Here is a 27,064-nt window from a genome sequence, read left to right on the forward strand (position 1 = left end):
CAGAATGGGAGAAATTATTTGCAAACAAATCAATGGACAAAGGATTAATCTCCAAAATACACAAGAAGCTCATGCAGCTCAATATCAAAAAAGCAAACAACCCAATCCAAAAATGGGCAGAATACCTAAACAGACATTTCTCCAAAGAAGATATACACATTGCCAACAAACACATGAAAGGATGCTCAACATCGCTAATCATTAGAGAAATGCAAATCAAAATTACAATGAGGTATCACCTCACGCTGGTCAGAATAGCCATCATCAAAAAATCTACAAACAATAAATGCTGGAGATGGTGTGGAGAAAAGGAAACCCTCTTGCACTGTTGGTGGGAATGTAAATTGATACCACCACTATGGAGAACAGTATGGAGGTTCCTTAAAAAACAAAAAATAAAACTACCATATGACCCAGCAATCCCACTACTGGGCATATACCCTGAGAAAACCATAATTCAAAAGGAGTCATGTACCACAATGTTCATTGCAGCTCTATTTACAATAGCCAGGACATGGAAGCAACCTAAGTGTCCATCGACAGATGAATGGTTAAAGAAGATGTGGCTCATACATACAATGGAATATTACTCAGCCATTAAAAGAAACAAAATTGAGTTATTTGTAGTGAGATGGATGGACCTAGAGTCTGTCATACAGAGTGAAGTAAGTCAGAAAGAGAAAAACAAATACCATATGCTAACACATATATATGGAATCTAAAAAAAAAAAAAAAAAAGGTCATGAAAAACCTAGGGGCAGGATGGGAATAAAGACACAGACCTACTAGAGAATGGACTTGAGGACACGGGGAGGGGGAAGGGTAAGGTGGGACAAAGTGAAAGAGTAGCACTGACATACATACACTACCAAATGTAAAATAGATAGCTAGTGGGAAGCAGCTGCATAGCACAGGGAGATCAGCTCGGTGCTTCGTGACCACCTAGAGGGGTGGGAGGGAGACGCAAGAGGGAGGGGATATGGGGGTATATGTACATGTATAGCTGATTCACTTTGTTATACAGCAGAAACTAACACAACATTGTAAAGAAATTATACTCCAATAAAGATGTTAAAAAATTAAATAAAATAAAATATAGTATAGACAGTGAGATATAAATGTGAGCGTATGTTAGTTTTAATCTTTACCTAAGGGTGATCAACTTGTGCTAATTTGGAATGCAGATTCCAAATATAATTAGCTTGATTTTTATTCCAAAGGACTAACTCCAAGGCAGCTGGTGATAGCATTCCAAGTATCTTTATCTTTAATCAACACCAGAATTTTTAATTAATTAGCATAATCACATACTAGAATTGAATTTTTAAAGTTAAAATTATTGGCTGTTAGTGAACATAATGGATATTAGAGATGGGTTTTCAGTAGTGGATTAGTAGTTTTCAACACATATAGATTTTAGTAGAAGTACTTCAGAGACGTTCCTGCCCTTGAATAAACAGGTCATAAAAATCAAGGAAGCAGAGTAATCTTGTCCTTAGGAATCCTACTCTCAGCTTTATTCCTAAACGGTCCTATGTGTATCTACTTAGTTCAGATGATTTTTGCTTTCCTGACTCCCACCAGTTATGTGAGCTGAATCTTGCCAACAGATGATTATCACATTTGAAGCATCAAAATAAAGCTGGGGCTTTAATGAAGCCATAACACAGTTTGTCTGAGGACTTTGTGTCTTCTTGTACTTGTGTCAGGATTATATTCCAGACTTGTTTTCACTGATATCTGGTATGACACTGTTGTGGGGAGAACCCCCCACCATCACTTGCCTCTAACTATTGGAGGCTACTGACATTTACCAAAAGGAATCTAATAGTTGCACATGATCAAACTGGCTTGGTTCATTTTGCAACGTCATTCTTCTCGGCACAGTGATAGTGTAAATGTAACCTAAATTAGGGCAGTAAGACCGAACTGTGGAAGCTTTGCAGAAATTATTTAGAAAGTGCTGTTTTGCAAAGACACTTTAAACACACTAGAATTGCCAGGCTGGTTGAACAGAATCTTGAAGCTGCTTAGGGCCATACTGGCAACTGCACGGAAACAATCTGCATGAAAATAATGAGCACAACTGAAAGCTCCATTCCTCAGCCTGGCTTGCATGAGGGGGTGGCCATGTGATTAAGCACTGGCCAGTAAGCTATAAGAAAAAGGTTTTAAAAATGACTTCCAGCAAAAATCCTTTAAAAGGCAGAGACTAGGATATGTCTCTTCTCTTTTCCCTTTCTTTTGCCTAGGATGTAGATGTGATGGCTAGAGATTCATCAGCTCTTTTGTGACCAAATACATTTGTTCACTGCGGTATTCTGTTCTAGAACAGTGGCTGATATGGGACTCAAAAATATTTGTCAACATTGTGATCCTTTCATCTGTACGTTTTAATGTATGGATTTTTACTTTCTATATTACATATAGTAATGATAACTTTGTTGACGTAACGTAAGTTCCAGCAAGGAGGTTGATTAGATCTATTGATACAATGTGCTTTTTTTGGGGGTGGGGAGAGTCAGACCTCACTAGAATACCAATGTCTTAAAAGGCCAGAATGAACTTTAGAAAAGTTTAGGTTGTGCTACATTCCCCTTATATAACAGATGAGAAAACCAACATCCAGAGAATTTGAAGGGAAGTAACATGCATAATGGTTAAGAAGAGGGACTGGGTCAGAAAAACCTTTAAGTTTGTGCTGTAATATTTATATAGCTGCTTTGATCTTGAGTCAGTTACATAGTCTAAGATCCAGGTTTTTTTCTCTGTAAAGCAGGGTAATGTTTATACTTCAGGAGTATTGTGAATATTAAATTAAAAAAAAAGCTTATAATAAAAAAAAAATTTGTCGAATGAATGGATGAATCAATCAATCAATAAATGAAGCAGAAAGATATCTCCTCTTCAGCAGCTGCCTTGTCTTCATCTCTTACTGAGATTTCTTTTGTTAGATTTAAAGACTGACATTTTTAAGGCCAGGCTTTGGAATTGTTGGCTATATTTATTAGGTGCATGCCCTTTAGCAAGTCATTTACTCTTCATAAACTTTGGTTTTACCATTTGTAAGAGGAGATAATATCTATCTTGCATGGTTGTTATAAGGACCTGAGATAGCTTATTAAATCCCTAACTTGTTGTCCTGCATATTATAGATTCTAAGTAACTTGTCCACAAATGTCTTATCATTTATATGCCTCTAATACATTCTCTAGTGAATATAATGAGGAATGACTAAACTTTTATTGAATTCATACTGAATAACATTTTATGCTAGACACACAGAATTCCCTAACTATATACTCTCTCCATTTAAGCTACTTATTTCATCATTACTATACAAACACTCATTTCAGAATGTCATTACATAACTTTTCAAAATACAGTATTAAAAAAAATAAAGGAAAATGGAAAATCTTCATTCTTTACTCTTACATTGTTTTCTATTGACAAGATAGAAATTCTAACTAGATTATTAAAATATAGTATCATATTAAGGATGGGACACTCAAGGAGCTTTTTCTATAGTAGGGAAGAAAAACATAATATAAGGTAAAATACGAACTTCATCAGAGAGATAATAAAAACGTATGAGGAATTCAAGGGAGGGAGAGATTTCTTTTGGCTGGGCACACCAGGAAAGGTTTCAGAAAAGAGGCAGCACAGGGTCTGATGGATGGAATAAGATGGAAGAAAGGGCATACTATTTGACAGAACGGCGTGAGAAAAGACATAGAAACAGAAAACATGTTCAAATAGCAATCAATGAGTTGGTTTGACTGGAAGGTAAGAAATGTAAAAGGAATTTTAGAATATAAAGCTTGAAAGGTACCAAGATGTGAGCTTAGTTGGATAAATAATAGTTAACCATTTCCGAAAAGGAAGATGTGTGTACAACTATGCTCACAGTCTTCTCTTAGTAGAAAGATGAGTTTCTGGAAATGGGAGGGGACGCTGAATCAGGACTATTTAAAGGCACCGTGATCCTGTCTCTCTGGTGACGCAATCCTAGTGTCTTTCACTGACACATGTTCAGCCTTTTCTTTGATCACCTGAATTCATGACAGGCTCCAACCACCTATTTGATAACTGGTCAAATAGCCCAGGATGCAGAGATATTCCTGATAACTTTCATAATATTTCTAGAAATCCCTGCTCTGTTTACCTTCTTGTGCATTTGTGGACAAGAAATGTGCCTCCAGCCATCATTAAAGGCCTATTTAACATCCCACTTTATATACTTCTTTTGATTCTTTTTAACAGTCCAACCCTATCATTTATCTGACATCTTATGGCAGATATTATGGGTCAAACAGTTTACGAGGCCATTCAGATTCAACAGCAGATATTGCAGAACACATGCAATAGGTAGGGCACACTGGCTGAAAGAGAATTAGTACAGCCAAACAAAAACAGAAACATAAAAGAAAACCCAATCTCAGGATATTAATTTTTTTTCCTCTAGAAATATTACTTTCTTTCCCAACCTTTTTTTCCCATTTCATAAAGCGAAATCTTGCCTTACCCAAGAAAGCTTGGATTATATTGTGACTTTTAATTACTCTATTCTTAAAGGAGAAAGAAAGGAAAGCAAAGAAAGAGCTCCTTTAAACTCATCAGTCAGGCTGGGAAAACCAGTAGACATTTGGCCTTTTATCACAGGATGGATCCATACACTGACTTACCAATTAAACTGGGTAGAGTAGGAGGAATGGGGTAACTTGAACAAATCTCATCGGTTAATGACATTCAAGCCTTCAGCTGTTCTACAGTTTCTGAAATGTCAAAGACTGAGAAATCCTTTTTGAGTATCTCATTCCCTGGTGGTGTCAGGTAGCCTCAAACATGATGCAAATTACTTCTGGGGCGTGGCATGGAGCAGTCTACCTCCTGCTCTTCATGCACGTTATGGGACTAGTTGATCAAACCACCAGACTCTGTACATCAGAGAGCAGTCATAACTCCCCCGGGAATATTTGAAAAGTCAAAACTAGAAACAATTATGGATTAAAAATGTAGTGGAATTTTTAATCTGTCTTAGATACAAGCAGCAACATCTAAGGGTAATCTTCATCATGCCTGAGTCAGTTGAGAGGATTCAAAGTCTGAGAAGATTCAGTTTATTTATAACTAAATGCAATTTGGAATGGTTCATAGATTGGTGAATACCGAAGATTAACAGACCCCCTAATTAAAAGTGTTTTGTTGGTGTGATGAGCAGTGCTTTCTTTCATGAAACAGACATAGGAATACTTTGAAATATTTTCTTTGCTTCTGCCTTTTTTTCACTTTTACCACCCTCTTTTTTATGTGGGTGCTGTAAATGCCAAATCTCTCTTGTGCCAATATATTGCCCTCCTACCAAGACTCCTTCTGTGAAAAGACTGTTTTCAATTATTGAGGTTAGATTACTAAGTTCATAAGAGCAAATAAATTAAATGTTGTTAGTTGAATCTATAGCTAAATCTACTTACTCTGTTTTCTAATCTCAATCAGTAACTGAATTTACCTACATACCAGTGGTTTTTTTTTCATTGTTTGTTTGTTTGATGGCATACTTTCACCAGAAATATAGAAAAGTGTTGTCTGTCTTCAAGGAGACTGGTACACCTTCCTGAAAGTATTTGATTTTTTTTTTTTTTTGCTTTAATTTTAATGGTTGATGGAAAAGATATTCTAAATAGCAGAATAAGAAGAATAATGTGGTCATTAGCTACAAAAACATTGGTGTCATCCAAACATGAGTTTAAACCCTGGTTTCACTGTGTACTATTTGTATAACTTTGGGTGAGTTACTTATCTTCTTTGGGTCTCAGCTTCCTCATCTGTAAAAGGGCATTAACTGCATTATAGAATTGTAAGGAGAATTTTAAAAGATAGTGTATTTAATAGTTTTCACACCATGATATATACACAGTAGGCATTCAACAAAAGATAGCATACAACAAATAAATTATTGCCAGTCCTCTTTCTGTCTGTAGAGCTATAAAAACATCAGGCAGCTCACAATTAACTTCTGACACTGTAGTCTTCTCAAATCAACAGAAAGCATCCCCATCCAATCAATTGTTTGCCATAATATGTGACAAAGGTTCTCCTGCATTGAGTCACACAAAGTCCCAAGACATGCTAGTGTCCCAAAAGCTCAGACTTTGATCTAATAGATCCAAAGAGAATCTAATGATATTGAGCTTCTAAAATTGTGGTGAGTGAGGAGCAGAACGAAACAGAAGCTGTGATGTTTGGCAAGATGGTACCATGACACACCCTGCCTTCCCCTACACTGACCACTTTCCCTTTAAATATGACCTTCATTTTATGAATTAGGTATACTGATGCTGAAGGAGGAAATGTGAAAAGCCATCCAAAGAAGACAGTATGAGACAATAAAGAGAGCCTATTTTCTCTGGAAACTTGCAACTGAATGCAGCCAAATGAAAGTTATGAGATTCCTTTAATGAGTTTTGGAAACCCCTGCCTGCAATATATAGAGGGAGACACTGCTCTGCGCTAGTGCCATTTTCCTTGACTTGATACTAAAGCCAATGATTCTGCCCTTTAAGGTCCTACAGAATTTTCCCTTTTCCAGTCTCTCACCTCAATTCTTTCCAGTGTATGTTTTTTTCCTTCCAGTTATACTGAGATATAATTGACATACAGCACTGTGTAAGTTTAAGGTGTACAGCACGATGATCTGACTTAGATTTATCAATAAATGATCATCACAATAAGTTTAGTGAACATCCATCATCTCACAGAGATACAGAATTAAATAGAAATTTTTTGTGTGATAAGAACTCTTAGGAATTACTCTCTTAAAAGCTTTTATATATAACACACTGCCGTGTTAATTATATTTATCATGTTATACATTACATCCCTAGTACTTATTTATCTTATAACTGGAAGTTTGTTCCTTTTGACTGCCTTCATCCAATTCCTCCTCCCCCACTCCCCTTCTGATCCCCCACAAATCTGATCTCTTTTTCATGAGTTTGTTTGTTTTTGAAGTACAATTGACCTACAAAGCTATGTTAGTTCCTGTTATACAACAGTGATTTGATGTTTCTATACATTTCAAAATGATCACAATAAGTCTAGTTGTGATACGTCACCATACAAAGATATTACAGTTATCGACTATATTCCCCACACTGTATATTTCATACTTATGGCTCATTTATTTTGCAACTGGAGGTTTATACCTCTTAATCTGCTTCACCTATTTTTTTTCCTCCTCCCCACTCCTCTGGCAACCACCTGTTTGCTCTCTGTATCTATAACCCTGTTTCTGTTTTGTTATATTTGTTCATTTGTTTTGTTGTTTATATTCCACACATAAGTGAAATCACACAGTATTTGTTTTTCTCTGACTTATCTGACTTTGCATAATACCTACAAGGTACATCCATGTTGTCACAAATGACAAGATTTCATACTTTTTATGTCTGAGTAACATTTCATTATATATCTACATATCACATCTTCTTTATCCACTGACCTATTGATGGGCACCTGGGTAGCTATCTTGGCTACTGTAAATAATGCTGCAGTAAACATAGGGGTGCATATATCTTTTCGAGTTAATGTTTTTGTTTCTTTGGATAAATACCCAGTAGTGGGATTGCTGGGTCATATGGTAATTCTATTTTTAGTTTTTTAAGGAACCTCCATACTGTTCTCCATAGTGGCTGTATCAATTTACTTTCCCACCAACAGTGCAAGAGGGTTCCCTTTTCTCCACATTCTCGCCAATACTTGTAATTTCTTGTCTTTCTGTTAGTAGCCATTCTAACAGGTATAACAGAACCTCCATACTGTTCTCCATAGTGGCTGTATCAATTTACATTCCCACCAACAGTGCAAGAGGGTTCCCTTTTCTCCACATCCTTGGCAATACTTGTAATTTATTGTCTTTCTGTTAATAGCCATTCTAACAGGTATAAGGTAATATTTTATTGTGGCTTTTATTTGCATTTCCCTGACAATTAGTGATCTTGAGCAATAGTGATGTTGAGTATCTTTTCATGTGCCTGTTGCCCATCTGTATGTCTTCTTTGGAAAAATGTCTATTCAGATCCCCTGCCCATTTTAAAAACAGGTTGGTTGTTTTTTTTTTGATGTTGAGTCGTATGAGTTTTTTATGTTTTGGATATTAACACCTTATCAGATATATCTTTGCAAATATCTTATCCCATTCAGTGGGTGACCTTTTTGTTTTGCTGGTAGTTTTCTTTACTGTGCAAAAGCTTTTTAGTTTGATGTAGTCCCATTTGTTTATTTTTGCTTTTGCTTCTCTTGCCTGTGGAGACATCCCAAAAAATATTACTCAGACCAATGTCAAAAAGAGTACTGCCTATGTTTTCTTCTAGAAGTTTTATGGTTTCAGGTCTTCAATGTATGTCTTTAATCCATTTGAATTTATTTTTGTGCATGACGTGAGAGAGAAGTCCAGTTTGATTCTTTTGCATGTAGCCATCCAGTTTTCCCAACACCATTTATTGAAGAGGCTGTCTTTTCCTCACTGTATATTCTTGCCTCCTTTGTCATAGATTAACTGCCCATGTAAGTGTGGGCTTATTTCTAGGCTCTCTATTCTGTTCCACTGACCTATATGTCTTTTTTTGTGCCAGTGCCATACTGTTTTGGTGATAGTAGCTTTATAGTATAGCTTGAAACCAGGAAGCATGATACCTCCAGCTTTGTTCTTTTTTCTCAAAACTGTCTTGGCTATTGGAGGTCTTTTGTGTTTCAGTACAACTTTTAGAATTATTTGTTCTAGTTCTGTGAAAAATGTCATTTTGATAGGGATTGCACTGAATCTGCAGATTGCCTTGAGTAGTATGGAAATTTTAACAGTATTAATTCTTTCAATCCATGAACACAGTATGTCTTTCCATCTGTTTGTGTTGTCTTCAATTTCTTTCATCAGTGTCTTATAAATGTATGTCCAGTGTATGTTTTTGATCTCTATGATTTGACGAGGTACGTTGGTTCCATTCTCCTAGGGTTATGCTCTTCTCCACTGTAAACACATTTTCCTATGCAACTCCTAGGAGACCAGTAAATTTTTCTTTTTTTTTTTTTTTTGGATTCTTAAACATCTACACCACATCCTTCTTGTGATAACAAAAAGCAAGTAATTCTCTCTGTTACTAATGAAGAAGTTGAAATCCAGAAATGTTTAAGTGATTTCAGCAGAGGCAGCAAGGGGAGCATGCAAATGTTTAAAACAAAGCTCATGGCCCTGACAGAGCTGTTCTTTAAAGGAAGGTCAGCACCTGTTTTCAGTTTACATATTTTTATCTTTTACTAATAAAATCTAGCACGTAAAGGGTGCATAGCCCTTTACAGTTTATGACAGTGTCATCACACACATAGTTGTTTCTAACTTTCAGAGTAGCCTATTAAGGAAGACTTCCTTTCCCTCATTTTACCTCTGAAACACTGGTTGAAGACACTTGTACAAGGTCACATTACAGTAGTTATAGTGGCTGGATGTTAATCTGAAATTTCTGACTCCAAAAACCAAAATCATGTGCTCTCTCCCTATGATAAATCACATGACCGAGGTTAACTCCCTGCTTAATGTTCTTTCAGACACTTTAGCAAAGACTATGTCTCCTAAAACATGTCTATACTAAAGCCTTGCAGTGGAACCTAAACTCTCCACATCACTAGTTTCCCCTTGCATAAAACCACAGAAGGACCTGTGGATGTAAAATTGTCAGAAAAAGTGGTAACATATCAACATAGCTTCAGATCATCTTCAGTCATTATCAACCAAATTTGACTGAATTCATTAAGTTAAACCATCAGGGATACAAGTTTTGCAAATAATCAATATGAAAAAGAATGTTTGCAGGAAAATAAGTTGTAAGTCTAGCTCCTTGGGGAAAGCAAGTGTAGAGTGGATAATTATCAAGTCCTGGCATGGTGAGATGTTGGTGTCAAGTAGTAGGAATGGTGTTTGTACCAGAATGACAGTGAGGCTTGCTTGGGTGTCACTCCTAGTCCCATGGTTTGAGTCAGACTCTCTGATCTTCCTAGATATACTCAGATAATTTTATAAATTCCCTTCCTACTTAAGCCCACTGCTAGATGCCTACTGAACACTCAATTATTCTTTTTCCTTATTAGAAAAATATTGTAGGGTTTTTTGAGTGGTAATGTATCAGTTTAAAAAGAAACAGCCTACATGTCCCACCCTTTCTCACATCCATGGTGGCCAATGAGATTCAAGTCTCCTAGAGACTTCTGGGAATGTTTTGCCTTCCAAATATACATACTGTACTTTCTTCTTCTTCCCTGTCTAAAAATTGGATGGAAATGTGTAAATTGGGTAGCTTCTTTGAGATTATGGGAAAATCAGGAGAATTAAACTACAGGCTATGGACAGACAGGAAGAAAGACAGTAGAAGCCTGAAATATTGATGTTTTAAAGCTCCTGTATCATCACTATATCACTTGTCTTAGACTTTTATTTATCTATGACACATAGGCTTTTGTTTGATTAAACCACTATAGGCAAACTTTTGATCATTGCAGGGGATACACTATCCAAAAGGATTATTTTTTTTCTAAATAGGAAATCTTTACAATCCACATATAAAGATTTAAAATATAAATGTAAAGGATTTACTGATGTAAGTCTCTGTTCTACCACTATTTGACCTAGGGTAAGTAATTTTAATTATCAGGATCTTAACATCCAAAAGTGAGATAGTTGACTTAAGTAATATTTAAGTGAATTTTTTCCATCTAAAGTTCTAGAATTCCATGACAGGTCCAAATGTAATTGAAAAATAAGTATTCCTTCACTTGTAACTGCTCTGTAAATTGAATCAGTTATAGCTGAGAGAAGAGACTGAAAGTATTTTAGAGAGATTACCAAGGATTTGATCTTGTATAAACTGGGTGAATTTGGGACAAGACCTCATACATTCAACAAGTGGAAGCCAAGTAGAATATATATCTAATTACAGATAACAAAATACAAAAATATTACTTTTAAGTGAGCTTAAGATAAAAAATTAGGATGGAGTTCTGGAGGATAATAAGATTTCTAACAGGATTATCATACAAAGGAAAGAGGCAGGACATCAGAAAAATGTCTTTCATGTGAAACTGAAGTTGCTGTGTGCCATGCTGGTCACATTGTGGTAGAGGATGCTAATTCCTATTTCAAATATTCATCATTTATTGGGAAAAGATGTACTGACGATGTACTACATGCAAATCACTGTGGAAAATACAATGGCATGCAGAGAGAAATAACATCACATTCAGGAAGCTTTCAACTGACCAAAAACAGATAAGGCAGCATCATAAATAACCATAAAATAGCATGAAATGGTGTACAGGGCATAAAAGCAGAGTTCCCATGCATTTGGTTTGCCTAGGACAATCCTGGATTAATTCTGTTGTCCTGGCTTAATTATTGACTTTGCTCCATTCCATACTCAAGAGTGCCCCACAATGGTTACACAGGTTTGAAATTAAAATTTTATTTTATATATTTATCAACCCAAAGTGTTGATTTTTATCCTCATTGTCTTTTGCAATAATACAAAATTTTAAGTCTCCAAATTTACCTTTATGCTCATTAATTCACCACCAACTTGCTTCCTTTCCATCCCACCTAGTCACGAGCAACACAAAAGGAATCTAAACAAAATCTGAAAGAGCAGTATTTTCAAGGATAGTGATGTAAATGGTCCACTATAGCACCTTTAGAAAATATACTGAATAAGGCTAAGTAAAAAAAAAAAAAAGAGTAAATTCAAAGGACAAAATGAACCTATAGGGCATACATGAGAATTATTAATAGGTTGGAGATTAAGAGCGTCCTTTTTGTCTAAGGAAAGATGCTGTTAATGTGTTCTCTGACTGTAAAAGATAAAACTTTTCTCCCATTTATAAGTGCCAGTTACCAAATAATATTGTAACACCCTATTTTACATTATTAGTTTTAGTATTAGTTCTTCTGGCCAGAGATGACATCCAGAAGACACTAACAGGTGATGATGATGAAAAAATAACTACATTAAAGTTATGTATGATGGCACTGAAAGAGTAGCACACAGTGGGAGGTAACCAACCGATCTGTGGTATTGGGGCTCATTCTTCTACACAGGAACTTGTGCTTAGGTCACTTATGGACCTTTATGATTGGTTTTAGCATTTTCCTTTTCTGATTCTGTTAAAGAAAGAATAAAAATGCTTTTCATATCCTTGGCACCCACTAGAGAAATCATCTTCTTCTCTAATAATAATGGGAAGTGCTGTAATTAGAAGCATAGAGATTTTATTCCTTCCCAGTAATTTGACTTAGCATAAATCCCCTATAGTAAAACCATTTATCTATGGTTTGTTGAAACATAAACAGACTTAAAAAAGCAGTTTTGGTTAATAATGCAGCACTATAAATTGAGCAGGATTAATCTATTCCATTATTCTGTACTTCAAAATAAATTGGGAGGGGCAAGACAACAGAGCAAGGAGATTTTCCAATTTTCCACTGAAGCCATCCTGCTTTAATCACTGTTACCTAAAGTGAACTAAAGAGATTTAAAAGTCACTTATTAGTGTTGAAAAGAAAAAAAAAAAGGTTTCCAGGTTTAGACAAAACATATTAAAAGATTACAAAAAAGTGTAATTTTATGGGTTTAATGAAAGATTAACTGGGAGTAGAAATTTGATTGAAAGTAAAGGCTGGTTAAAAACAAATCATAAAATAAAACCCTTCTTCTCCATCTGTTCCTGAGGTTCTTGTCTCTCAATACTTAGAGAAGATTTCAAGTTTCCAAAGGTGGCATCTAAAAGTGGCAGAGGGCTTCCCTGGTGGCGCACCGGTTAAGAATCCGCCTGCTAATGCAGGGGACACGGGTTCGAGCCCTGGTCTGGGAAGATCCCACATGCCGTGGAGCAACTAAGCCCGTGCACCACAACTACTGAGCCTGCGCTCTAGAGCCCATGAGCCACAACTACTGAAGCCCATGCGCCTAGAGCCCGTGCTCCTAAACAAGAGAAGCTACTGCAATGAGAAGCCCGCGTACCACAACGAAGAATAGCCCCTGCTCACCGCAACTAGAGAAAGCCTGCGCACAGCAACCAAGACCCAAAGCAGCCAAAAATAATAAATAAATAAATAAAAGTGGCAGAGTGAGAATTTTTACCGTTGTCTTTCTGGTACCTTAATCATGAGGTTCATCCTCTTCTTTGCCAACCTAAGTCCTTTCATTTTAGGACCATTTCAGCTTTCACATGGTTAACTGGTTAACTTAATCAATGTCCTAATATCACTGTTCCTTGGAATCCAGAATAATTCACCTTTACGGTAAGGAAGGACTCTTAGGACCTCACATTAGGATTCTCTATCACTTGGATGTTCTTCACCTTTGGATTCTCGACCTTCCAATTTCTACTTTCTGGCTATATCCTTCTCTTCTTTTACATCCTCTATGGCTATGCACTAAATGCACCAATTATTCAATAACGTTTAATTACCCTTTCTCTTGACCCTACTCTATTCTATTCCTTCAAAAGCCCTGTCTATGTTTCATCTGCTTTCTTCACTCTATCTAGACCCACTGGTTAATGACTTCAGATAATTCCTAATTCCTACCTAGCATAATTTAGTTCAAAGGGCACTGAATGTAAAATAAGACATATACAGGTTAAAATCCTGTGTCTGCCATTTGGAACTTGTGACCTTCTCTAAGGCACTATAATTTCTCAACTTTAGATTCTTCTTCAGTAAAATGGAAATAATGTCTGCCTCTGAACATTCTGTGATGATTAAATGAGATAATGTGTGTAAAGTTGATCAGTAGATATAAAGGCTAAATAAAGGTTAATTGCCCCTTTCCTTTCTTCTTTTTCTCTGTCCTTATGAAGAATTCACTGCTAATTCCTACCCTAAGACCTAGCCAACTAACAGGAACGCTTCTGCAACTATGCTATTAAACTTGATGCAATAAAAACATATCTGGCCTCAACTAAACAATTCCAATAAAGCTTGAGATTCCTTTTACTGCTTTCTAGGCTGTTCCCTTTGTACCTTCTTTTAGTTATTCTAAGTCCTTATTATATTTTTACAACCCTATCTCAGTCTGTTACCCTCAGTCCCAGAAAATTATTTTGCCTCATACTCCTCTGAGAATCTAATAGGCTACGAAACATAAACTCCATCAACTTTCCTCTTACCACGTTCAAACTCATCTATCTACTATCTACCAACCTACTATTTTCCCCCACACCTATTCTTTCTTCCTTCCATTATGTCTCAAATTAGATGCCCCACCTCACCTCCAAGACAGACAGCTCCATCTATGTTAACAATCTCATTCACCACTGCTCCATCTGGGACCCTGCTTGATTGATGATACCCCCTTTCTGTTGGGACTTCGCAATTTTCTTCTCAGCATATTAAACATATTTATTCTTTCCCATTTAAATATATTTTCTTTGCCATATATTCTTCCCAGAGTATATAATCCTTGCTCTGTAATTCACCTTACTGCCCAAGTCCTTCAAAGAACAGACTAAAATTATTTTTTTTCACTTTCTCACTTACCATTCCCTTCTTAATCCAGAGATGACTTCTGCCTTCATTACTTAATAAAATTATTTTAATATTATAGCTAGGTACTTCTTAGGTTCAGAATCTGGTGGGCATTTTATTTTTTTATTTTATTTTTTTATGTGCAAACACTTTGTTTAGATTTTATTTTTATTTATTATTGTTTTAAACATCTTTATTGGAGTATAATTGCTTCACAATAGTGTGTTAGTTTCTGTTTTATAACAAAGTGAATCAGCTATACATATACATATATCCCCATATCTGCTCCCTCTTGCGTCTCCCTCCCATCCTCCTTATCCCACCCCTCTAGGTGGTCACAAAGCACCGAGCTGATCTCCCTGTGCTATGCGGCTGCTTCCCACTAGCTATCTATTTTACATTTGGTAGTGTATATATGTCCATGCCACACTCTCACTTAGTCCCAGCTTACCCTTCCCCCACCCTGTGTCCTCAAGTCCATTCTCTACATCTGCGTCTTTATTCCTGTCCTGCCCCTAGGTTCTTAAGAACCTTCTTTTTTTTTTTAGATTCCATATATATGTGTTAGCATACGGTATTTGTTTTTCTCTTTCTGACTTACTTCACTCTGTATGACAGTCTCTAGGTCCATCCACCTCACTACAAATAACTCAATTTTGTTTCTTTTTATGGCTGTGTAATATTCCATTGTATATATGTGCCACATCTTCTTTATCCATTCATCTGTTGATTGACACTTAGGTTGCTTCCATGTCCTGGCTATTGTAAATAGAGCTGCAGTGAACATTGTGGTACATGACTCCTTTTGAATTATGGTTTTCTCAGGGTATATGCCCAGTAGTGGGATTGCTGGGTCGTATGGTAGTTCTATTTTTAGTTTTTTAAGGAACCTCCATACTGTTCTCCATAGTGGCTGTATCAATTTACATTCCTACCAACAGTGCAAGAAGGTTCCCTTTTCTCCACACCCTCTCCAGCATTTATTGTTTCTAGAATTTTTGATGATGGCCATTCTGACCAGTGTGAGACAATATCGCATTGTAGTTTTGATTTGCATTTCTCTAATGATTAATGATGTTGAGCATTCTTTCATGTGTTTGTTGGCAATCTGTATGTCTACTTTGGAGGAATGTCTATTTAGGTCTTCTGCCAATTTTTGGATTGGGTTGTTTGTTTTTTTGATATTGAGCTGCATGAGCTGCTTGTATATTTTGTAATCCTTTGTCAGTTGCTTCATGTGCAAATATTTTCTCCCATTCTGAGGGTTGTCTTTTTGTCTTGTTTATGTTTTCCTTTGCTGTGCAAAAGCTTTTAAGTTTCATTAGGTCCTGGTGGGCATTTTAAATTTACTATTTTGCTTGATCTCTCAGAGGTATTTGCCACTGTTGTTTTCTTAAGAATGTTTTTTTCCCCTCTTGAACTCAGAATATCGTTCTCTTCCTAAGTCTATTACCAATTCCCTCTTTTCCCTTCATTTAACCCTACCTCTTCACTCAGCACTAAAGTACTTTGTTTCCTAACTTCTATCTTTGACCTTCTGTTATTCTATACATTTCCCTCTCAAGGTCATATTTATTCTCATGAATTCAATGGCCAAATAAAACTTGAGAATACTCATACTTGCATTTTGCCCGGTCCTGATTCTTGAGCTACCAGATGAATATGTAATTGGTACTAGACATCTACAACTGGATATTCTCTTATAAATTAAAGGATCTCCATTAATCCACTCATCCAATATAAAAACTTGCCATAAGGACTGCTGTTTATCTATTTAAATAGATAAGGTATATCCATGTTAGAATTTGAGTCCAAGAAACGAGGGAGAGATCAGCAGTCCTGTCTCCAGATAGTCAAGAGAAAAAGAGTGGTGAGCCTAGGGCCAAATGAATACCTTAAGTCAAAGCTAAGAAAATAAAACAGAATAAGATAAAACACTTGTGGCAAAAATAACCAGAAATTCCTGAGTGATAGTTGATAATGGTAGGGAAATGTCCATGGTTTGTGGCTGATAACAACTGCCAAACTATTCACAGGTAGATCATGTTGATCTAAAAGCAGACTCGGAACACTGGCCCAGGATTCCTCAGTTGCTAACATCTTCATATAAAACCAACCCAATTCCCAAATCCATTTACTCCTACCACCTAAACATATCTCAGACCAACTCTCTTCTCTCCATCCCACTGTCACTCCTTCAGTTCAGGCCATCATCACTTGTCACATTCACTACTGCAATAACCAGCTAATCAGTCTCTCCTGGTCTCTGTCTCAAGTCTAATAAATCTTCCACTCTACTTTCAGAGTTATCTTTCTACAACACGAACGTGGTCAAGTCACTCCATTGCTGTAAGTCCTCTGCTGAAAAGTTAAAATCTCCATCTCTTAGCCTGCCAAATAAGAATATTCACAAACTTGCTCCTGCCCATCTTCCTAGGCTTAGCTCCAACTGCTTTTGTCAACTGTATTCCTTTTTTCTCATCATGACATTCTTTCACACCTCTGTATTCCCTGCTGGTTCTGACTGTTATGTCCTAAAATCCATGTTTTCATCCAGTGAAACGTCAGTAATTCTTCAAATTTTAACTGAAATATTGTGCCTTTGGCATGGTTATCTGCAATGTGTTGCAAATGGCATGAATTAACATTGTCATAATTAATTATCATATCCCTAAGATTCTATGATCTAACTGAGGTCTTTTACATTTGCACGCCCCATATTTAGATGTGTGCCTAACACCAAAAAATGCTCAAAAAATGTTTGTAGTTGGACTGTTTGGATGGATGGATAAATGAATTAGTGAGTGACAGGTTACTGTAAAAATTACCACACCCCATATAAATTCTAAGCTGGCTTGAATATATTTTACTGTGGGAAAAAATATTCTTAGTACTTTTGAAAGAAGATACACAATCACAGAGAGAGAAAAGGATTGCCAGCCCCAAAGGGAAAGCTTTTCTTTCAGATACTAGATGACAATGATAGTAATGCTTTTTACAGTTGCTATTTAAAATTTTTTAAATGGTATTTAAATATTTAAAAATTACTTTCTCCCAGTAATTACAGCTTCAGAATTGATTTCATATAGACTCAGGGGATAAATTAGGATCTGGCAACTAATCATTAATTATGAAGAGAGTGAAACTTTGATCAATGATGACCCCCAACTCCCCCTTGTCCTCAATCATTATTGATGCCTTTCTCTACCAGTCTCAGCACCACTCACTTCCCAAGGAAGTTTATGTGCGGTGTCTTCAGCCACAGAAGTTATCCTCTGGCACAGTCTAGAGTGACAGAGAAAGCTCTCATCCTACTCTACTGGTTCATTCTACGTCACTAGTCAGGTTTCAGCTTCTTGCCTGACATTCACCCAGCCCTGTATCCCAGCCTGCTCAGTGAGGCCCCGAGACCTCACCTATCTTTGACCAACTTTCTTTCACTTGTGCTGAATGGATGGATCACTCAAATTAAATCACTCTTGCCTTCTCCAATGCCTTTACTACTACTTGCCACCCGAAGCCTTCTTGGGCTCTGAATCATCTCACTGTTTTATTATGATGTTTGCTGAAATCAAGCTTGTGTTTGCATCTTATCTTTGGACGTTCTACATGTGAAGCTGGATACTCTTCGAAAGTGCCAGTTCTAGAATCTAGATTGTTTTTAAGTTCCCTGTTGAGCTTACATCAGTTTAAGTGGTTCTTGATGAACAGACAGTGGGCATATTGTCCCCTGTGCGACATCTGGCAATGTCCCAGACATTTTTTGGTGGTCACAATGGGGGATGCCGCTAGCATCTAGTGGGACCAGGGATGCTGTTAAACATCCTATAAGGCATAAGACAGCCCCCAGCTCACCCCCCAAACAGAATGATCTGGCCCATAATGTCAGTAGTCTTGAGATTGAGAAATCCTGCATCTAACATTTTCCTCTTTCTTGTACACCATTGGTGATTAAAGTACCAATATGCCTCATGGCTGTACTGACCTCAGTTATAAAACCAGGACAGAAAGCATATAAAGTTTGCCAAATTTTGATACTGTAATCTGGTCACTCGTACTCCTTTTTGCCCAGGTTTCCCATCTTGATAAAATAACAGCTGACCATTCCTCTTCTACAGAGGGCCCTGGAGGTTTAATAAATTCATTTTTAATGAGGAGCTTTGCCATCCTCAGGTGAAAAATGCTTCCACAAGTATTATTCCCATCACAAGAAAGAGCAAGGATTGCTTTGCAGATTGGCACATGAAGTTCATTCCTTCAATGCACTTCCATCCCATAGCTCCAAAAAGTACAAAATCTGCTCATAAAAAATAGAAGCGGACTGACAATTTCAGCATTTTCTTTTACCTCTCTCAGTAGAAGTGGAGTCACTGAAGAATCAGCTGTCAGGTGGCTGCATCTCTAAATTATCCAGTGCATCAGCCATCACTGTTATTAAATTCTTTGGTTGGTTTATAGAATCCCCTAATGTATAAAGCAGGCAGTAGATGGAGATTACATTGATCTCACAAGAAGAGGGATTAAAAAGTCTTTAATGTACCCACCAAAAGTATCGGTCTGGCAAATGTGGCATATGTAAAGCTGTAAGGATTGGAAAGGAAAAGATTAATGACTTTGTCTCCTTAGAGTTCAGAAAAAGACAGCTTCCCCCATCTGATAGAATTTAAATGTTTTTCTGTCGCTGGGAAGCTGCCGGTATATGGTGGCCTAGATGGATTTAGTTTGCTTTCTCTTCCAAATGAACCTATGATTAAATGAGGCTTTAAGAAGCTAAATGTAATTTTTCAGTCATTTTTATTTTAACTAGAAAGACATTACTAATTTCCCTTTTGTACGTTACTTAATTTTTAAAAGATATTCTAACATGATTGCAATCATGGTGAATATTAGTTTTATAGTCTTTTAACTACCTTATCATTTTAGCAAGTTAAAGTATTCAATTCATTCATTTATTGATTCATTCATTGTTTCTTTCAAGTAAATATTTATGGAGTGCATTCTCTAAACCAGCATTACATTGAATTACCATCTCCATAGATACCACTGTATCCAAACCACTAACTTCTCTTGCTTGGACTACTTTGAGAACCCTTTATTTTCAGTTTGCAGAGAATGAATTTGACTGCATATTGGAAAATAAGAGTGGCTTAGATAAAATTGAAGATGATTTTTCTCTCATGAAGCTAGAAGTTGTAATATAGTGGTTCAGGCCTTGTGCAACAGTCCTCGTCCCTGAGTCATTCTGTCCCTCAGACGTCCTTGATTACAGATTCCACACTGTAGTTCTACTTACAGTTGCAATTTGGTCCTTGCATCTCCATCCTTTATCTCCATGTTCTGGGGAGGAAGAAGCAGCAGGAGAAGGAAAAACAGCTGCCAGCAGAGTTAGCTCCACATATAGAGCTTTTGCCCAAAGTCGCACCAAATGACTTCAGCTAGTCTCTTTTGGCCATAGCAATTACATGACCATTCCTAGTTGCCAGGGACACTGAGAAATGGAATTTTTACCAGTGTGCATTGCAACCTGAAGAAAATTGGGGTTATGTTAGTAGAAAAAAGAAGGAAGGGATATTGGGTAGGCGATTAGGAGTCTCTTCTATACCTTGTTTCCACTCTTGTTCTCCTGAAGTCCATCTCCCAGGAGCAGTCAGAGAGGTCTTTTTACAACATAAATCGAATCAAGTCACTTCCTGATTTAAAGCCATCCCAAATAGAATAAAATCTAAGTTCTTTTCCATGGCCTTCATGTGGCGATATAGTTTCACATCATTTCTTACTATTTTTCCCCTTGCCTTCTGCAATAACCACACTATCTACTCTTCAAACAGCCCTAGTTCATTTCAGCCCCGATCCTGTATTCTTTCTATTCCCTCTGCCCAGCACTCTCTTCCACAAGGAGTTTTTATGGCTTGATCCATATTATGATTCAGTAAGTATGCTTAGTGTAATCTTCACTGATTGCTCAGCAGAATGGTGAATTCTGAGTTTGTACTTCCTAGACTCAAATCTTGGCTCCTACCACAAGTTAGCTGTGTGACTTAGGCAGTTACTGATCTCTTCTTTGTCTCAGTTTCCTCATCTGTAAAATGGGTTTATTTTTACACAGGGTGGTTGCTAGCCCTCAGTGAGTAAGTGTAAACTGCAAAGAACATTACCTGGCACACTGTAGTTGTTTGATAAATGTTGGCAATTATTTAAAATGGTACTCCCCCGTCCTTCACAAGCCACTAGCTATACTTTCAGTTCACTCTGTTTTCTTCAAAACAGATTACTTTCAAAACTACCTAACTTATTTACGTAGTTTTAGCACTTATTGACTAAGTGCTCCAGGAGAATATAAACTATATGAAAGGCACCACTGTATACCCAGACACTAGAACAATTCCCAACATAGATTAGGTGCTCAAAAAGAAATAATTTACTGAATGAATTGTGAAACAATTAATATATTTATTTATTTTCCTGATATTACAAAATAAGGTTATATCTGATGTATTTTAATAGATTATTAAAATATTGTCACTTTATTGTTGGCATTCTCTTTCCAGTTCTGACCTGGTTACAGAAGATTGAGAATGTGCTTCAGGTTTGAAAGAAAAACCTAATTTTAAATAAACTTTATTTGGAACCTAAGAGAAAAATCACAAGATCTCACAGGTGTATTTCTCAAAGTTTAGAGCATGGTCAGCAAACTTTTTCTCCAGAGGGCCAGAATGTAAATATTTTAATGTTTTGAGGGTCTATTTCATAATATTAAACATATCCACATTAGTTGTGAATATAGAGGTATATTTATTATAAAACATTACCTTAGTGAAAATACTGAAGAAAAGTTTAGACTGTGTTACTCATTTGAGGTTAAATGGATCCTCAGCTGATATTATAAATCACCAATGGAAATCAGACGAGAACTGCATCATCCACAGATGGATTAAAGATGTTAAAAAATTATTTTCTTAGGTACCAATGTTCCTAAATAAGTAAAGTAGCAAAATGTTGCATTGTTTTATTTGTACGATTGTGTTTATAATTTTTTTTTTATGTTTTAAAATAACTTTCTCTGATGGAAAAAATACATAATTCTTGATTTTTTCTTTCCAAAAAAAAAAAAAAAAAACCAAACAAATAAGGAGATTTTAGATAAAACCTTCAAGAAATAGTTTTTATATGTATCTTACATTGCTAATCATATGGAATTGCAAGATACATTCAGCAACTCATTGACCTTCACCAAGAAAATTAAGATTTTTACAAATGGTACTGATTCAAAATTCTGGTCGAAATAATCATTTGAATCTGTATGTTTCACATTTTTTTACAAGAATAATGTAGTTACATATTTAGTTGGTAAAGGAATATTGTATATCATCATCATAAGACCTGGTAGTTAAGGAAAGGAGAAAAGTAAAAAAAAGTTTTAAAAGCTTTGAAAAAAAAAAAAAAACAGAAAGAAAATTATTTTCTTGAGTTCTTTAAGTAGGAGTGGAATTAGTATAATGACGACTATATGCTTAAAATTATATATTTAAATAAGAAGTTATTTTTATATTTGAATCTTTAAAAGATTAGCCGATAATGTTTTACAAGTCATTTCACCTTTTTGGCCCTTAGTTTGCTGTTTTTTAAAATTAAGGAGATGAAATAGATGGCCTTTGATATATTTTTTAACACTAAACATCTATGATTTTATGAAACATCCACGAACTTTTTTTCAACTCAAATTGTTTTATCCTCCTAAAGACATCTTCTGAAATCTATTAAGCAACATAATTAATGAATTGATTGAAAAAATATTTACTGAGTGTCTATTTGTCAGATACCATAATTTAACATAGACGCAAAGTTCAGTGAGACAAGGGCTCAACACATAATCCAGGAAGTATTTCAGAAAGCTTCGTTTTGCAAGTTACATTTTTAACATACCAAGCCATCAGCAAACCACAAGGAATACTATCAAGCAGCAATTTGGGTAAAAGTAATTATTTTTATATAAGAAATCAAAATTAATGGCAGAGTTAACCAAATAATTCCTAACATTCTTGAAATGTTATAATGGGGGGAAAGGTTAAATTTTGAAAGTTTATTGTAAGAATGCATGTCCATGGATTGATTCAGAATTTTTTTTTAACATTTTTCTTCAACTTAAGAAATAAAATTATCATTTATTCTCAAGACAAAGACTTAAAAACACACCTCAGCACTGTCTTGTTTCCAAAGGGTGAAAAGTGACATTATAACCACACAAAAGCTTTAAAAAATCATTCTGATTTCATGGACATTTAACATGTGCACCTGCTGTTCTGCTGAACTGGCAGGTGGCTAACAATTTTTTACCACTGCCAACCTTTGTCCTTAATGCCGGCTTGCGGTTTCATGTCATTTTCTGCCCTGAGGGGAAGAGTGTGCCTGCTGTTTAATCTGCCTAACTATCCTGCCTGATGAGTTTGCCATTTTGTGCATGTCTATATTATAGCTATAGTTTCATGAAACAGTCTAGATTTGCTTTGTTCCCCAAACTGTCTGTTCTTAAGGTCATACTGTGGTTCCCCAGAGCAATTCAAAAGAGAGGTAGCGGCAATCTGACACATGAAGATTAACTGGTCCTTAGAGAGTGGGAAGTCGCACCCTCACATGGTCACCACTTTCCAAGGGCTAGCCCTTAGCTTTGCTAACCCAGAAACCTAATTTTATCATGTCATCAAGAACTGATCAGTCTTTGGGGACTCAAGTGAGGATGTGAGTAACCAAACCCAGAAGAGAATGATGATTCACTAAGAAAGAATGGAGCTCTGGGTTTCATAAACCTAGCTACACTGGTGTCTTGATCCAAATCACCCACTGTCAGAATCAAAACATCTAGAAGGCAGAATTTACTATTTAAATGTAGCCTGATGGGGGCTGAACCAGTGTTAAAGTTGGATATTTTTGAAAGAGGTTTCATCTGTTAGAAAACTGCGAGGAACTAATACCTTCTCTAGCAGTGGAATACCCTTCTCTTGGAAAAAAAAGAAATTCACATTTATTAAGATTTACTCTGTGTCAGCTATCATATTATGCATATACATAATTTCACTTATTTACACAACAGTATTTGCATCCAAAGTGGGTGATGGTGTTATTTTCACTTACTAGGCACAGATCTGAAGTCCAGAGAACACCTCATTGCTTTAGGGAGTGGAGTCAGGATGCATATTCAGGTCCCTTTGACATCAAAGCCCAGCCTAGGAACTTCCTATTCCCTGCTATACTCTTAAACTCTCCACTTCAATACAATGCTTCTCCTTAATGTGAAATGCCAAGTAAAAACTGTCCATGAAATTTTGTTATTTTTCCTTTTCTAAACTCAATATAAACCTTACTCTCCTCTGGTTGACACTTTTATTCCCTTAGACACATGTACAAACTACAAGTTTCTTTATCTTCATTCTTATCCTGAGGCTTCTTTGTTCATCTTGATTGGACTTGAGTATTTCCAAACCTCTATAAACACGTTCAAAAAGTGGAATCATATTTTTGGGATATAACTAGCCCTTGGTGAATGCTTGTTGCTTCTAGTGTTCATTATTTTCATTCAAGTAAACTGGATTTTTTAAAAGAAAGCTCAACTTGATGGTATAAAAATATAGAATGGTTTATTTTTCTTTAATCACTGCCTTCCAAAATGTTCTATTGAATTGCTGTTCCCCACTGGGAACCAGATTCTTTCACGACCATCTTAGGAAATTTCTATAGCCTTCTGGACATTGTTGACTATATAGTTAGTCCAACTCCGTTTAAAATTTCACATGATGATCTATTTAAAGCTTTCCCTGTCCCCATTGTTGGCTGTAATTATGGCTTCAGGAACATTCATTGGAAAGGAGTCATGTCTGCTTTTTTAGTCCTTCTTTTCTTTTCCTCTTCTAGGAATAGCTACTCTAATAATGAGGCTAAGGAGAAAGAATGGGAAATGGTGAACGTCAGTGAACTTAACTGGTACAGCTAAAATTCTCTCTGTAGTGGCTATTGCTGCTTCTCTGACCAACAGGGACTGATGGCCTCTGCTTGTCAAGTGCGCCTCTCTCATGAGGCACATCTGCCTCAGAGTACCACCACCCTTCACAGGTCTTTCCACTCCACAGTTCCCGGATATGGGAGTTCAAGCTCATCCTCCTCCACCACTATCCTCCCAGCTTCCACCCCAAGGTGTTTGCCTTATGTAAAGGCATCTTCCTTGGCCATCAGCCCTCCTGGGTTGGTTCTCACAAGGGTGGCTAAAAATCAGTTACCTTTCATACTGTGCACCAGACACAAGGGAAATTCACACATCCATACCACGCCAGTCAGCATGCAGAATGCTTTACACCCACACCAGCCTGCCCTGCTCCCTCTCTCCAATTATTTTCCGCTACTTAGAAAGGCAGAGGAACAGTTAGAAACCCACTGCCCAAGTGTATATTCAGTCGAGGGAAAGAACACCAGTCTCTTTCATTGTAGTACAGGTATGTGAGTGATTCCCTTAGAGTGTCCCCATTATTAAAACTGGTGGCAGAGTGCCCACCTTTCATCCTCACAGCGGAAAAGCTTCTCACCAGCCACAGTTTACTTCCCATGAGGCCCATGATGCTGAAAACACTCCCTTTATCCCTTGCCTCTCTATACTTCTTAGATATACTGAGCAGAAAGTAAAGTTGAGGTCATCAGTGGTAAAAGAAAGCCTGATTCCAATGGCACTTAGTAAGGCCTGGCAGGAGAAATGTGGTACCAGTTTTTGTTAGCTATCTTTAGAATGGAATGCATTTAGTGACTTTTTGTTCAGCTTTGGCCTGACTTGAATTGTTAAGTCCTAGGAAACAAAGTCCTATCTTTTTCTTACTACACATTTATTTTTTAATACATTATTCAAAAAAACTACTGAATAGCTTCTACACAACAGCCATTGTAGTGCATGCTGATATAGAAGATGGATAAGGTATAATTACCACCCTCACAGTTACAGTCAGGTGCATAAGTTCATGCTCTGTCTTTGGTCACAATACTCACAGCTGCCCACTAACTTTAACTTGAACCTTTTCTCACTGTAATGATAGTATTTATTGTGTGATGGGAGCACCTAAAGGGGTGAAAATGGTTCTCTGTGGGAGGTGGGAGGTCAGGGAAGGCTTCACAGATGAAAAATTGTTCCTACTGTCTCTTAAAGAACAAGTAGGAATTAGCCAGTTAAAAAGATAAGAATGGGCATTCAAGAAAGAAGAAATAGCTTGTGCAAAAGCATGAAGACATAAAAGAAATAGGAAATTACAAGTAATCAAGCATGGCTTGAACAGAGAGTCCATAATAATAGTATAGGGATAAGCAAGGCTATCATATTTAATGACTTTTATTTTTTTACTGTCTCTAAACTAGTGATTCTTAAACTTTGTCATAAGAATTTCCCAGGGTTCTTGCTCAAATGCAAATGCAAATTTCCAAACCCCACCAGAGATTTCCCAGTGCCACTAGAAATTCTCAATCAGTATGTGTGAAGCAGGGCCCAGTATTCTGCACTTTTAAAGACATTCCAGGGTAATCTAAACATGTAGCTTATGTAGTTCACTATCATAGATTCTGGAAAGTTTTTGAAAGGTTCTAGCAAGGGGGTAACATGCTTAGATCTGCATTTTAGATACACACCTCTGGATACCCTGTGGCTGAATGACTGGAATAAGGCAAGACCAGAGACAGGAAACTAATTAGATGGCTATTACAGGGGTCCAAGCAAGACATGAGGGTGGACCAAACTGTTAGATTAGAGGATGGACCAATCAGGCAGATGTCTGAGATACCAACAGCAAAAGTTGCTAAAATGATCACTGGACAGAATCGAAAATATGATACAAGTTAAATAGGAAATATTTATAACATAATTAACAAAGTGGCAAAATGCACATTGATCATGCTCCTTCTGAATTAGGATCACTTGTCAATGACTCCTATCTCTGTACAGTGTGTGTTTTTTTGTTTTTTATTTTGGTTTTTTTTTTGGTTCAGATGTTCAAATTCAGGGGTACAACTATAGGTCAAACCATCAGCCAGCCCTGGAACCTTGAGTCAGAAATTGCAGTCAGTTGAAATTAAAAAACCAGAGGGTGCAAAGCACAAATTTAAAGATTTACTTTATTATCTAAATTAAGCCCTTTGGTATGTCTTCCAAAGAAATTGTGTATTTAAGGAAATTACCAAAGAATATGGAAGAGAAACCAAAACCTACAGTATTTTTTTATTTCCCTTGTTAGCAAGTTTTTGTTTCCCTTCTTTTCTGTAAGTTTTGGTTTCGCCCTCTAAGGCCAGGCAGCTCTCTTTGTAGAGAGTCTTAGAGGATGAACATACTAGGGCAGCAACTAGCAACTAGTAAAATGGAAGGACTCCTCTTTGATTTGCCCATGGAGTAGAAGAACACTGCATAACGGGTTGTACACAGGGGTCAGGGGGCACATCGAATGACACGGAAGCTAAGGCTTTTAGGGGTGGTCTCAGGAA

The 27,064-nt window shown here is 36.7% G+C and overlaps 1 long non-coding RNA gene across 1 annotated transcript; it reads left to right on the top strand.

The window, feature by feature from the left end:
- Positions 1 to 5,199: 5,199 nt before the first annotated feature.
- On the top strand, positions 5,200 to 11,795 carry LOC309627989. The gene is made up of 2 exons (XR_014244092.1): positions 5,200 to 7,798; positions 7,941 to 11,795. It is a non-coding gene; the product is annotated as an uncharacterized lncRNA (long non-coding RNA).
- Positions 11,796 to 27,064: the final 15,269 nt, after the last annotated feature.

This window comes from Balaenoptera borealis, assembly GCF_965194805.1.
Source record: "Balaenoptera borealis genome assembly, chromosome: 4".
Classification (NCBI taxonomy): Eukaryota; Metazoa; Chordata; class Mammalia; order Artiodactyla; family Balaenopteridae; genus Balaenoptera; species Balaenoptera borealis.